General features: G+C 44.9%; 2 non-coding genes across 2 annotated transcripts; both read right to left on the bottom strand.

Moving 5' to 3' along the window:
• Positions 1-220: 220 nt before the first annotated feature.
• Positions 221-436, bottom strand: LOC147730160 (small nucleolar RNA U3). The gene has a single exon (XR_015309033.1). It is a non-coding gene; the product is annotated as a small nucleolar RNA U3 (small nucleolar RNA).
• Positions 437-13,429: 12,993 nt separating this feature from the next.
• Positions 13,430-13,645, bottom strand: LOC147730159 (small nucleolar RNA U3). The gene has a single exon (XR_015309032.1). It is a non-coding gene; the product is annotated as a small nucleolar RNA U3 (small nucleolar RNA).
• Between the last annotated feature and the right edge of the window lie 2,150 nt (positions 13,646-15,795).

The raw sequence follows: 15,795 nt of genomic DNA, 5'->3' as shown, positions 1-15,795 counted from the left end.
TTTATAAATAACATACCAAAATACCAACTGACGGTGAGAAGTGCTTTTCAAAGATAAGCTCTTGCAAAAACCACAAGTCCAAAAAAGCTCAACAGCTTCTACTAAGTATTCATGAACTCAACAGCTAAATAAAAATAAACCAAAGTGCACACTATAAAAATAACAAACTAAGCAAGAAATTAAGAACGGATAGACTTCCTTACACCCTATAAAGTAGCTAACCACTCAGATTGTGTACTCTTTCTCCAATCCTCTTGAAAGGAATAAGAACGATCATCAATAGCAAACAGCAGCTACATAAATGCAACACTGTTCACTCACTTCACGCTCAGAAGAGAACACTTCAATTCTTCATCGTGGTTAGCGAAGACCAAACACTTTCAATCACATTTCCTCAGTTAAAAACTATAGAAATGATCCCTGAAAGTATAGTCTTAATAAAACTGTTTATCGCTCACACAGACAGAAAGGGGGGAAACCCTCCTTACTTACAGTAAGACACGGTTCGGCATCATCAACTGAAATAAAAACATATAAATATACACATATCTGTTACTCCACGAAATAACATTCTACCGATACACACGCATATGCATTTATTTACATTAAAACATACTTAATAGATCCTGGTGACACTGCTTTAAAATTTGCATATTGTAAATCCGCAACCAATTAAATTCAACCTGACTCTTCCTGACCCAACGCTGTACCAGAGGGAAAGCTGGAAAATTCTTCAAAAAACTGTGGTTTCCACAATATCATAGAGATGATTTTTAATGGGAATATTTGGTCTAGATTAGGAACAGTCAATCAGCCAAAAGAGTGACACTGATCGCTAGCATATGTGAAGCGACCTGCTAAGCTTGCAAGTGTGGAAACAAAAGTTGTAGCATTACAGCTACCTTGACATTTTGAACAGTTGCCCCACAGATCAAATGTAGGTCAACATCTTTGATCGGTTACCCCAAAAAAACGAACTGTTCCCCAGTTCACATATAAGACTCTAAGCTGAGGATGGCCTTCGGCGATGGTCCAAACTTTGTGAAAACCTGCTTTCAGCAACTACAGGAGATAACGGAACCTATCGCTTTCAGTAGCGCCCTGAATTCCTGGTTATCTAGGAAAGCGTTCACATGAACAACAACTTGTCCTACCACCCAGCTTGAATTTATGCGGGTTTTTAAAGCTACTAGACGTTTAGCCTCTCGGAACTACAGAAGTATCCAAAATATAGTTTATGTTTTTTTGTGCAAAATACTTTTTACACTGGGAAGTGAATACTTGCCGGAAACGTTTGGTACCTAATATTCATCAGAACCCGGAATTGAACTTTTCAGTGTACACTTCTGTCTTCCAGCATATCCTTAAATGAAGAAAGGAACAACTGTCAACAGTAGACAGTTGTTTAAAAAAAAAACTCTGCCTGTGACCTTCCTTTTTAGATCAGAACTTATCTGCAACACCTTCGGACCACTTACAATTTCTACTTCAATCTTGATTCTTCATAACATATCGCGAACAAAAAGTTTTATAACTCTATGCTAAGCTGTCCAAGGGTTACAGGAAGATATCACAACAGCATTTTTTCTGTCACCTGGCTAAGCTCTCAGCAGATCAGTGATAGATAATTAAAACCTGCCGCTGCAGTCTTTGGTTAGAGAACTAAACTTTAATTCAGCATGATAGACTAAAGTTGAAGGCTAGGGACGAACAGAGGAAAGGGGACCGTTCCTGGTCGCCATTGCCTCTTGCGGCAGGCTAAAAGGCTATCACAGTAAGGTCTTAACTGTGTAAGTTTTACGTAAAAAGAGGCCATGGCTGGAAAACCAGTCGGGCAATGCCCCAGACTCTTGCATAACCAAGAAGAACAGTCTATGGGTATTCACCTGGCCTGTCACCACACCGTGAACTTCCACAATTTACGGTCTGGCGCCAGCCCACCTAGGTCTTTTCCTAGGCGTCGCAGCACGGTGGAAATCCAAAATCGTGGCAGTCGGGGCTCGAACCATTAGAAGTTTCAAGGCACAGGGTTTATCCTACTATTTACAAACGGCTGATATTTCGATTCTCTACATGAGGGTCTAATCTTCCAGTGTTCGAATATAGCATAATGGAACGCTAAATGGGGCTACAATGGTCCTTAAATACCCTCTGTTTGAGTTCTTGACTCAAGTTAAAGCTGAGCTTCTATATCGAGAGGATAGGGCATTTAATCAATGTGATACCCGAGGTAGAAAGTCTATTCTGATATCACAACATTCCAGTCTATGAATTAAGAATATTCTGAGTTAAAGCAGGAGAACCAAGAAAATGGTACTTGCTGGAGCAGGTGGCTCGTTTTGACCATTATTTTTTATTGTTGCAACTCCATTCTCCCCAATGGATCCTTCAAATTCCAAAGTTCGAATACATTAAGCCCTTAATGTAGTAGGGGCTGTACGGGGGCTAGTTGGGAGCTGCAAGTTTTTGTGCTGAGCACACTAGATTTCATAATGATAAGTAAACATACTGAAGGACTGGGTTCTTTAAGACCCAGCGGTGCCAGGGCACAACACCTGAAACCTTCGTGGGTAACCTGCTCCGGCGTACAAGTCACAGAGACGCGGGACACTTCCTTCGGCGTCAAAGATTCAAGGTTTATTTGCTGCAGGGAACACAGAGATCACGACAAGTACACCACGTGCAACTTGGGGAGACTGCTTCAAATTGGTTCTGTGGATCGCTCCTTTTATACAGTTTTTACCCATAGGATTACATTGAACACAAAAGTTTACAACCCGGTTCCCACAATTATCCCCCAGAGGGGTCACTTTGGTCACTTTGAAACACATCAGGTCCGGAACATAAGTGCGGAAACATTTGGCGGTTCCCAACTGTAAAAACCATCTTCCCAACATTAGCAAATTCCAATCAGCAATAAAACAGATCGAAATAGGAACAAAGACAGGTGCAGAGGAAGACGGAGACAGTGGGGAGATCGGAAAGGGTGTAAAAAGGGGAGGTATCGGGAAACACGAGATACAGGCATCAAAGGGACGTGCCTAATGAGATGCACGGCTGAGACAATAAGTCCATGCGGCAAGATGAGCCTCGAGCGGCGCCATCTGCCTTACAGTAGCAACCCCCTCGTCATAAAGACACTCACAAAGAACATGTGTCTTCCGCAAATATCTTGGGAGTCCCAGGGTCGCGAAGCGGACAACGTCCGTTCGCTGGCTACTTGAGGGCAAGAGACAAAATGGATGCCGTACCTAAGATGGAACCCGTGGGTACAGATGAAAAACCCACATAACAAACGAACGGTTAAAGTTAGCACAGCGAAACTGCGCACACTTACTAAACTCGTCATTTGCGGTTCATAGATACCAGACTCGACCATATTCGTGCGAGTCGAAAACACCACTTACAATCGTCACGGAACCTCAGACGCTCCTTTTGCCCTCATGTAGGCAAGCACTAGTCGGAATCATATTCGATATTCATCAGACCATCAAGATGTTGCTGTAGCATAGCTCTGTCCAACCGAGTCCCCTTGGTAGCAGATGGTTGTCTTATACACGTTGTAGCACAGAGGCCACATAAGGCAGGACCACACTGCACACAAAGGCAACACGTGAACAGGAACAATACCACAACTCCAATGATCATCAGAATTTTCCAACCCCAAGTCGACATCAGGCCCCAAAACCATCCAAGTAGCGTCCAATCCCCTACATCCACGTGTATGGATTCGGAGATCTTATGCAACCTCGAGATGGCTTGATAGACAGTAGGAGCATTATCTGGAATGAAAATGCAGCAGCTCGAATGGATCACCTTACATACCCCACCGCGATCTGCTAAAATGACATCTAAAACCATACGGTTTTGTAATGTCATAAGTCTCTCCGCCTGAAGTTCTGTGGTGATATTACCAAGGGCACTGGCAGTAATATTAGCCGTCGATTCTACCACTCGAGTCAACTGTCTCAGGTTCCTACTATTAACTATAGGTCCCCAAAACGGGAGGAAACCCTTGAAAAAGTCTCCTGCCTCTTGACCGGCAGTATCCTCTTCGCTAATTACGCCTCGCACAACTCTAGTCTTGTGATAATCGGCATCTACAGTGAACGTCGGAGGCAACAGATTTGCAATAAAACATGAGCCCATGAAGTCAGCGGGCAACCATGTGTATGCACGATCATAACAGATAAAGTATGTACCCTTGGCAGCCAGAAACACAGGGGACGAGGACATCGGCAGAATGTAATTTTCAGTGCAAGCACTTGCTCCAAGTCGGGCTTGCGATCTTCGGCCACGACCCATAAGACAAAAATTACCAGTGTGGGGTACGACCCATATAGGAGGCGAGCTTTTAAGCTGCTTCTCGCTAGTGAACACACTATATTCACCTCTACTTAGGACTCTATAGGCCTGTACCTCTTCTTCGGGAATAAGCGAAGGATCATAGATCTCACTATCTAAATCCTCTATTGCTATTGACAAAGGTTTTTGGTACGAGGTAGGACCAGAGTAGGGGGAACGTGGTTCTCGAATGGGGTGGAAACCCAGTGCGCTTCGAAACATTGTTTGAAATGCTCGAGCTGACCCTTGGGAACTATACGGTAACACCAGATATGGAATTCCCTTATCCGTAGTATGTGGCATCAACCCACACACCCAACAATTAGTAGTGTTAACCACTAACTGATGCTGATGGAGGAGCTGAATAAAGGAATTGTTGCGGAATTCTACACGTCTAGCCTGCTCGTGTTCCGGTAACATATGAAAGGAATGAGGGGAAACAGTAGAGGTAAGGTTAGGGTAAGGAGTAGGAGTAGGTGTAGCAGGTAAGAAATAAGACATCATGTAATACACCCCACCCGCCAATAATGCAGAAGCAGTCAAAAACAATACAAACAGTTGGAATATGAAGCATTTGGTACGACTGAGTTGCTGCAGCTTGAATCTATGGACTTGAGTTCCCTCCAAATCATTCAGCTTCGAGAATGCCATTCCCTACGACCGTCCGCAACGTTTCTTGACGCACTTCGTTCTGTGTAGCAATAGTCAATCCCTAGGAGTTCCTAGGAACCGACGGCCTTTAACCTAGCGTCAAGACCTACTATCCAGAAGGAAGTACGCGCGCGGCCCTACGGCCTTCAATACACAATATGTATATACAAGCACAAAGTCTCTCGGCTGTGGAAGTAAAAAGATACAAGGGAGGAAACTCAATATCTATATGTACACAAATAATTACAGTGATACGAAAGTTCAAAACTGATCACGGGAAACGGGGATAATGCAGTTGTCAATTTCAGCAAAGCAAGAAAAATTTTATTTGTCCTTAGTGCGAGATCGCAAAGAATATCGGTGTTTCCCGGGACGTGTCTGCTCGTCGAACAAAGGGTCCGTCGAAGGGACAACGTCCTGCTGATCAGTTGATTGTTCTGGTCTTGAGTCTTTTGCTGACAATTTTTCAACAGTGGCTTTCTGCTGCGCTGAGGATTCTCCAACAGGCTGTGCGTCGCTGAAAGGCACAAACGCCGGCAATGTTTCTGTTTCTGTTGACGCAATGCCTTTCCTTACCCACGGGTCTGCCGGCAAAGGGATAGGGACTCGCTTAGTATGGGTGGCATGCACCCAGTTTTTACGCCCCTCAAGACGAACGGCAGTCCTCGTGGTCAGGAGCACCTGGTAAGGTCCGGTGAACCTCGGGTCCAGATTATTCTTGCGGGAAAAGTTTCGTGTTACCACCCAGTCTCCGGGCTGGAGCTGGTGGCCTGGACCCTCCGTCTGCGTCGGCAATGCGTCGTAAACCTGTTGGTGAATTAACCTCAGTTTAGCAGTCAAGTCATGTAAATAGTCAATCAACATTGGATACTCAAGATCAGAAAACATTCCTGGCCTAGGAACCCCCCACACATTCGCAGGACGGCCGAACACTATTTCATAGGGACTAAGCCCTACTCGGGAGTGTACAGTCGCCCTAGTTGACAGTAATGCTAGAGGTAAAGCATCAGGCCACGAAAGACCAGTCGTAGCCTGAATCTTTGCTAGCTTTAGTTTAAGGGTGCCGTTATACTCCTCAACTAATCCAGCTGACTGGGGATGATTGGCGCTGTGGAATTTTTGATTTATTCCAAGGCCCTTACACACACTCTTCATCACACTTCCAACAAACTCACTTCCGTTATCTGACCACACGACTCTAGGCATTCCATACCGAGGAAAATATTCCTTCAGTAGGATTTTCGCAGTAGACAAAGCAGTATTGTCTTTGAGGGGATAGGCCTCGATCCATCGGGAGAATGCGCAAACTACAACTAAAACGTACTTCAGGTTATTGCATCGCTCCATATGGATGAAGTCCAATTGAATCACCTCAAAGGGATACGAAGGAGGAGCAAAACTGCCAGGGGGAGTTGGGGTTCCTTTGCCAGGATTGTACATTATACACACCATACAATTCTTCACCAGACGTTCAGCACATTTCGTAATGCCATCATTCTTCCACACGGCAGCCAGCAACTTACAAATACCTTTCGCGCTAATATGTGCTAACCCATGTGCCATTGTCACAACGACCAGCACATACGCATCAGGCAACATCCATCTTTTCTGATCCGACAAATCAATCCAACAACCATTCGCATCCAACTTTCCCGTACTTTCTCTCCACTTCGTCTTTTCAGTCTCAGTGGCCTCATTCTGAATTGCTTTCACGCTCTCGATAGTATCTTCACACATACTCGATTCTGTGGGCCACCTAACCGAACTCGTCACATACATTCGAGTGCTAAGGTTCCGGGCAGTCTCCTTAGCAGTCTCGTCCGCAAACGCATTACCACGACCAACATCATCCGTCACTTTACGATGCGCACTACACTTAACAATCGCAACTTGCGTAGGCAAAGTCAATGCATCCAAAAGATCGTTCACAAGCTGGCCATGCTGTATCTTCGTACCGTGCGACGTCAAGAAACCTCTCTCTCGCCACAATCGTCCAAAACTATGCGCAACACCAAAAGCGTATTGACTGTCGGTAAAAACATTCACACGTTTCCCTTTCGCCAACACACACGCTCTAGTAAGAGCAATCAGCTCCGCAGCTTGGGCAGAATTCTGATTCAACCTTGCAGTCTCAACAACAGTATTCAATGTTACAACAGCATAAGCAGTAGTTACATCGCCATTCGGCAACTTAAAACATGACCCATCCACATACAAAGTGCCATCCGGATCTTCCAATGGGGTGTTTTTAAGGTCCACTCGACCTTTCGTTTCCTCTTCAGTCCTCAAGTAGCAGTCATGTTCTGCTACTTCATCTGACTCTGTGCTAATTGGTAACAAAGTTGCCGGGTTCAGAACGTTACAACGTTTTATCTGAATGTGGCTTGCCAAGAGCGTCAATTCGTACCCAGACAACCTCGCACTCGTCAAGTGCTGAGTTTTCGTTCGATTCAAAAGAGTATCGACTGCATGCGGAACCATCACCGTAAGCATATTATCCATGACCAATCCTGCTGATTGTCGGATGGAGACCGCAGCTGCCGCTGTTGCTCGTAAACAACTCGGCAATGCTCTAGCTACTGGGTCCAAGGTCGAGGAAAAATATGCACATGGACGTTGCTTACCACCAAAAGGTTGCGTTAAAACACTCAAAGCACAACCTTCCCTCTCGTGAACATATAACGTGAACGGCTTACCGTAGTCAGGGGTACCTAACACAGGAGCCGAACACAATGAATCACGCAGTTCAGAAAAACTTTTCTGACATTCTTCCGTCCATGGTAAAGGAGTTGAAACATCCTTGCACGTAAGAGCCACCAATGGTTTCGCTAGCAATGAAAAATTAGGAATCCATTGCCTGCAGTACGACGTGATACCTAGAAAGGCACGCACATCTCTTTGGGTTTTTGGCACAGCCATTCGCGCAATCGCTGCAATTCTCTCTGGGGTCAATCTCCTTCCCTCCTTTGACAATAAGTGACCTAGATAGGTTACTTCTTGACAACAATATTGGAGTTTAGAAGGTGACACCTTGTGATTTAACTCACAGAGATGTTGCAGCAACGACACCGTAGCAATTTTGCAAATGTCCTGAGTATCAGCAGCCACCAATAAGTCATCGACGTATTGGATCAAAGCCGCACCAACCGGCAACCTAAATGCATCCAGTTGACCCTTCAAGGCTTGGCTGTAAATAGATGGACTTTCACAGTAGCCCTGAGGAGCGCGTTTGAACCGGAAGCTACGTCCACCGAGAGAGAAACCGAAAAGGTCCCTGCTCTCTTCGGCAATCGGGATGCTGAAAAACGCATTTTTCAAATCAATCACCGAAAACCATGATGCAGTAGCTGGAATCAGAGTCAGTAGCGCCGTGATGTCAGGCACAACAGGAAATTGAGGAACCACAATTTTATTTACCTCCCGTAAATCGATAACAAAACGATAAACAGGCGGTTTTGTAGGATCAGTACGTTTAAGAATGGGCAGTACAGGGCTATTGCACACGTTTCCCCGAGTCTCTTCGATAACATCTTTCTCGATCAGATCATAAATGATCGCTAACAAAGCTCGTTCACCATCAAGGGAGATACGATATTGGGGAATACGTGGCAATCGCACATTAGCTTTCAACTGAACAACATAGGGGGAGATATCAAGTAGGCCCACGTCATTTGGACCCGTCGCCCACAAAGACGCAGGAAGAGAACTCAATTCCGGTGGAAGCTTATCGAGGGACAAATACATGGGAGAGACTACCCTCTCTCCTAACGTAAGCTTTACACCCGCAGGAGAACAATACAAAGTTGCGTACAAACGTTTAAGCAAATCCAGGCCCAAAAGATTTTCGCCACAACCTGTGGTTAAAATCAACGGAGCTTCTAGCTCACGTGGCCCAATTTGAAGGGGCAAAGGGCGCGAAACTGGATTGCTAACAGGGGCGCCAGAGAATCCAACGGAAACATTTGTTAAGCCAGACAAAGGTGCGCCAGGGAGTTTCAAATGCATGATAGAACTTTTCGCTGCACCAGTGTCCAACAGAAAAGGCTCAACGACGCCCGATGTAGCAACTGCGACGTAAGGCCCTCTCTGATCAACCGGAACTGATACCACTCCCTCTCCTTGTCTTTGGCTGTCCTAGTAATTACTGTCGTCAGTTCCCTGATCAACGTAATAATCGTCTACATTGTACTGCGCGGATCGCCCTTGCGATGATCCACGTTGATCGAAACAGTTATTAGAATTAGATGAGTTGTCTGAGCGATCGTTTTGAGCACCACGACCTCTACCACGTGATGTCTGCTGTGAACCACCACGGCCTCCTTTAGACGAATTACCACTATTACGTTCATTTAAAACAGGGCAGTTGAATTTAATGTGTCCTTCCTGTCTACAATAAGCACATTGATTGTACCCTAACGAGGATCTTTGGGAGGAGGAGTCATTACGCGGCTGCGATCGATTCGATTGCGACTGCGATCTATTCTGTTGGGGCGCATTCTGATTAGAACGCGGCGGATACGCTTGTTGCAACAACCCTTTAGTTTTCAATTCTTTCGTCTTTTTGTCAGCACGGTCATTCTCCTCTTTCTCCCTATTCTCATAATATTGTGCCGTAGCCAATATCTGAGCTGAGGTAGAAACGGCCCATGCACTCTCTGAATTCTTTAATTTATTGCTCAAATCGGGCAACAAGTTTGACAAAAATTTATCCACAAACAACCTTTGTCCACCCTCGGTACCCATATCCTGTCCACTATGGTCAATGAACGCTTCCTCAAACCTCGTAAAGAAGTCGGAAACACTCTCGTCTTTCTTTTGTTTGCAAGCTGACAATTTGTCCCAATTTACCCTCATAGCTGGCATAAGAGTCTTCATTAATGTTATTATTCGCTGAGGAAGAGCAGTAATCAATTGGTCGGGTTTAGTAGCAGCCACTTGTCCAGCATCTGCTGCTATAATGGCAGCCCAATCACCGCCTAATTCATTTGCGTGATCTTGCTGGCGAATCTTAGCCCATACCGGTTGCGGTACGACGTTGCCAAACAACATGTCGATATCGGCAAGATTCATTACCGTAGCATCTACGAGCTGCGATAATTCCTTGTAATACCCAGTAGGATTTTTGCGTGGATCAGGCAAAGATTGCTTCACCTGTAGCACTTCCGATCGTTTCCATGGGAGATGTATCCACACTTTTTGGAAATGCGCCAATACCGGGGGTTGAGCATTAGGATCAGCTGGTATCCAAACCGGCGGAACTTCACGCATAGGATATTGGCCAGACTCGTCTGGTTGGTTTTCAATATCCTCGACAAACAATGCATGAGGTATTGGAGCGGGACGGAAAGATAGTAACCGCTCAATAGCACGTCGGACGTTAGTATCTACTATCAGTCCAGTTGCGAACTGAAGTCGAAGCTCAGACAGGGCGGTCAGCACCTCGTCAGGCGCATCGGCCGCTATCTGATCATGAAGGAACTTGCACATTTCATCAAACACGTATCTCTGGGTTGGTATATTAAATTGACAAAACGTTTCGAGGACAACACGGGGTGGATTTCTAAGAGGGTTTACCATCCAACCCATCGCCATATTATACAACGCAACGCGTTCTCTGTTTCCAGGAAGCTGACTACGTCTCTGAGGACCATCGGAACCAGCAGACCCATAAACAGGTCCGAGCGACTGAAAGAAGCTAGCCGCAAGAGGAGAATTGCGACTACGAACAGAAGGAGAAGCATACGATACAGGACTAACAAGAGAAGGAGAAGAAACAGTAGTAACAGCAGGGGTTAACAAAACAGGAGCAGTAGCAGGAGCAGTAGCGGGAACAGGAGTATGTGGAAGCGGAGGAGCAGTAGGAATAGCAACAGACAAAGGAGCAGGAACAGTCGGAAGAACAATAGGTGGAAGAACAGGTACGGCAGGGACCACAGGAACTGCGGTACCCTGTACGTACGGAGGTGGCGACTTCATAAGATAGGACATTAAAGGATCCTCAACTGCCTCTTCCTTCTTATCCGACTCCGTAGGCAAAGCAGGATAACATTTATCTATGGTCATACGCTGTAGTCTTTCAAACACTTCCTTATCCTTATCCTCCTTATCACGCTGGAACTGCTCAGCTTTCTTCACTATGGTAGCAACATTATCTCGCTGACTACGTTTATTCTGTCTGATCTCTTTCTGTCGGGCTTCTTTGCGCCACAACCGAAAGGCATCAAACATGGCCGGCCTGGATTTACGTTCGAACAACTTCATTTCTAGATTATCTAAGATCGACGCCTCGAAGCTACCGTGAGGTGGCCAACGAAGGTCGCCGTCTTTCTTTGTATATTTAATCCAATAATCATTAAAGGTAATCGGGCCTAGCCGATGTTTGCCATACAAGTCATAAGTAGGAGTCCCAACCGGAGGTATCGGACACGAGTCCTCCAGTCGGGAATCCGCACCACAAGGTCTAAAACAACTGAACAAAGTACTGCGACCAGGCATCTTGCACACTAGCCGAGTTTCACAAACTTCAAGGGTTACGGGATTTACCAAGTCCCAGCAAAGAACAAAACCCTCGGTTTTTGGCGGCTGCAGTCGTCAAACAACACAACAAAGTACCAAGAACCACAAATGCAATGGAACCATGCAACCACTAAGTAACCACAACCAAGAACTCTGGGAGCGACCCACAAATACTTAACTCAAAGATCGATGGCGTCACCAGGAAGGCCCGTCAATCGTCTCGCTATACCAAGGTCTACGCCAGGCGCCAAAACAGGTCTACAGTCAGGGCAGCAGTCCGTCGCAGCCGTCAGGAGGCGGGAATCTTCGCGGGAAAAGTCTTCGGGCCACTTATTTCGACAACAGGATCGATGAAGCGGAGTGCACCTTCCCTCGGAGATTTCACACGAAGTTCCTCACGATCGTCGGGCTTGGACCGGTACCACTGATGCAGCCCCACGTTGGGCGCCAACTGGAGGACTGGGTTCTTTAAGACCCAGCGGTGCCAGGGCACAACACCTGAAACCTTCGTGGGTAACCTGCTCCGGCGTACAAGTCACAGAGACACGGGACACTTCCTTCGGCGTTAAAGATTCAAGGTTTATTTGCTGCAGGGAACACAGAGATCACGACAAGTACACCACGTGCAACTTGGGGAGACTGCTTCAAATTGGTTCTGTGGATCGCTCCTTTTATACAGTTTTTACCCATAGGATTACATTGAACACAAAAGTTTACAACCCGGTTCCCACAATTATCCCCCAGAGGGGTCACTTTGGTCACTTTGAAACACATCAGGTCCGGAACATAAGTGCGGAAACATTTGGCGGTTCCCAACTGTAAAAACCATCTTCCCAACATTAGCAAATTCCAATCAGCAATAAAACAGATCGAAATAGGAACAAAGACAGGTGCAGAGGAAGACGGAGACAGTGGGGAGATCGGAAAGGGTGTAAAAAGGGGAGGTATCGGGAAACACGAGATACAGGCATCAAAGGGACGTGCCTAATGAGATGCACGGCTGAGACAATAAGTCCGTGCGGCAAGATGAGCCTCGAGCGGCGCCATCTGCCTTACAGTAGCAACCCCCTCGTCATAAAGACACTCACAAAGAACATGTGTCTTCCGCAAATATCTTGGGAGTCCCAGGGTCGCGAAGCGGACAACGTCCGTTCGCTGGCTACTTGAGGGCAAGAGACAAAATGGATGCCGTACCTAAGATGGAACCCGTGGGTACAGATGAAAAACCCACATAACAAACGAACGGTTAAAGTTAGCACAGCGAAACTGCGCACACTTACTAAACTCGTCATTTGCGGTTCATAGATACCAGACTCGACCATATTCGTGCGAGTCGAAAACACCACTTACAATCGTCACGGAACCTCAATACACAGTCCTTTACTTCTGCTTTGCACTCCACAAATTCCTGTGAAAACCTTAGCAAATACCAAAGGAGGAGTTTTTTATCCTCAGCAGTCTAAGATCCACCGCAGCCTTGTAAGTTGTATAACCTGTGGCCAGGGTGATACGCTTCCTCTTAGTCTAAAAGGCTTAACTAGCATTAGGAGGTTTCTTTAAACAGTCGAATTGAAAGAGTGTTAAATCGTTGAGTAGCAGTAGTTGCCTTGCAGCAGCCTAGGCTCTACAAATAGCTCATACGCACAGTCCGTTTAAAAAGTACTCTTCACTCCCCACTTTCTAAAAGACAAACCTTTTTTTATAAATAACATACCAAAATACCAACTGACGGTGAGAAGTGCTTTTCAAAGATAAGCTCTTGCAAAATTAACAAGTCCAAAAAAGCTCAACAGCTTCTACTAAGTATTCATGAACTCAACAGCTAAATAAAAATAAACCAAAGTGCACAACATAAAAATAACAAACTAAGCAAGATATTAAAAACGGATAGACTTCCTTACACCCTATAAAGTAGCTAACCACTCAGATTGTGTACTCTTTCTCCAATCCTCTTGAAAGGAATAAGAACGATCATCAATAGCAAACAGCAGCTACATAAATGCAACACTGTTCACTCACTTCACGCTCAGAAGAGAACACTTCAATTCTTCATCGTGGTTAGCGAAGACCAAACACTTTCAATCACATTTCCTCAGTTAAAAACTATAGAAATGATCCCTGAAAGTATAGTCTTAATAAAACTGTTTATCGCTCACACAGACAGAAAGGGGGGAAACCCTCCTTACTTACAGTAAGACACGGTTCGGCATCATCAACTGAAATAAAAACATATAAATATACACATATCTGTTACTCCACGAAATAACATTCTACCGATACACACGCATATGCATTTATTTACATTAAAACATACTTAATAGATCCTGGTGACACTGCTTTAAAATTTGCATATTTTAAATCAGCAACCAATTAAATTCAACCTGACTCTTCCTGACCCAACGCTGTACCAGAGGGAAAGCTGGAAAATTCTTCAAAAAACTGTGGTTTCCACAATATCATAGAGATGATTTTTAATGGGAATATTTGGTCTAGATTAGGAACAGTCAATCAGCCAAAAGAGTGACACTGATCGCTAGCATATGTGAAGCGACCTGCTAAGCTTGCAAGTGTGGAAACAAAAGTTGTAGCATTACAGCTACCTTGACATTTTGAACAGTTGCCCCACAGATCAAATGTAGGTCAACATCTTTGATCGGTTACCCCAAAAAAACGAACTGTTCCCCAGTTCACATATAAGACTCTAAGCTGAGGATGGCCTTCGGCGATGGTCCAAACTTTGTGAAAACCTGCTTTCAGCAACTACAGGAGATAACGGAACCTATCGCTTTCAGTAGCGCCCTGAATTCCTGGTTATCTAGGAAAGCGTTCACATGAACAACAACTTGTCCTACCACCCAGCTTGAATTTATGCGGGTTTTTAAAGCTACTAGACGTTTAGCCTCTCGGAACTACAGAAGTATCCAAAATATAGTTTATGTTTTTTTGTGCAAAATACTTTTTACACTGGGAAGTGAATACTTGCCGGAAACGTTTGGTACCTAATATTCATCAGAACCCGGAATTGAACTTTTCAGTGTACACTTCTGTCTTCCAGCATATCCTTAAATGAAGAAAGGAACAACTGTCAACAGTAGACAGTTGTTTAAAAAAAAAACTCTGCCTGTGACCTTCCTTTTTAGATCAGAACTTATCTGCAACACCTTCGGACCACTTACAATTTCTACTTCAATCTTGATTCTTCATAACATATCGCGAACAAAAAGTTTTATAACTCTATGCTAAGCTGTCCAAGGGTTACAGGAAGATATCACAACAGCATTTTTTCTGTCACCTGGCTAAGCTCTCAGCAGATCAGTGATAGATAATTAAAACCTGCTGCTGCAGTCTTTGGTTAGAGAACTAAACTTTAATTCAGCATGATAGACTAAAGTTGAAGGCTAGGGACAAACAGAGGAAAGGGGACCGTTCCTGGTCGCCATTGCCTCTTGCGGCAGGCTAAAAGGCTATCACAGTAAGGTCTTAACTGTGTAAGTTTTACGTAAAAAGAGGCCATGGCTGGAAAACCAGTCGGGCAATGCCCCAGACTCTTGCATAACCAAGAAGAACAGTCTATGGGTATTCACCTGGCCTATCACCACACCGTGAACTTCCACAATTTACGGTCTGGCGCCAGCCCACCTAGGTCTTTTCCTAGGCGTCGCAGCACGGTGGAAATCCAAAATGGTGGCAGTCGGGGCTCGAACCATTAGAAGTTTCAAGGCACAGGGTTTATCCTACTATTTACAAACGGCTGATATTTCGATTCTCTACATGAGGGTCTAATCTTCCAGTGTTCGAATATAGCATAATGGAACGCTAAAGGGGGCTACAATGGTCCTTAAATACCCTCCGTTTGAGTTCTTGACTCAAGTTAAAGCTGAGCTTCCATATCGAGAGGATAGGGCATTTAATCAATGTGATACCCGAGGTAGAAAGTCTATTCTGATATCACAACATTCCAGTCTATGAATTAAGAATATTCTGAGTTAAAGCAGGAGAACCAAGAAAATGGTACTTGCTGGAGCAGGTGGCTCGTTTTGACCATTATTTTTTATTGTTGCAACTCCATTCTCCCCAATGGATCCTTCAAATTCCAAAGTTCGAATACATTAAGCCCTTGATGTAGTAGGGGCTGTACGGGGGCTAGTTGGGAGCTGCAAGTTTTTGTGCTGAGCACACTAGATTTCATAATGATAAGTAAACATACACAGTCCTTTACTTCTGCTTTGCACTCCACAAATTCCTGTGAAAACTTTAGCAAATACCAAAGGAGGAGTTTTTTAT

This window comes from Lissotriton vulgaris, chromosome 2_1, assembly GCF_964263255.1.
Source record: "Lissotriton vulgaris chromosome 2_1, aLisVul1.2, whole genome shotgun sequence".
Classification (NCBI taxonomy): Eukaryota; Metazoa; Chordata; class Amphibia; order Caudata; family Salamandridae; genus Lissotriton; species Lissotriton vulgaris.
This window is presented reverse-complemented; position numbering and strand designations above follow the sequence as displayed.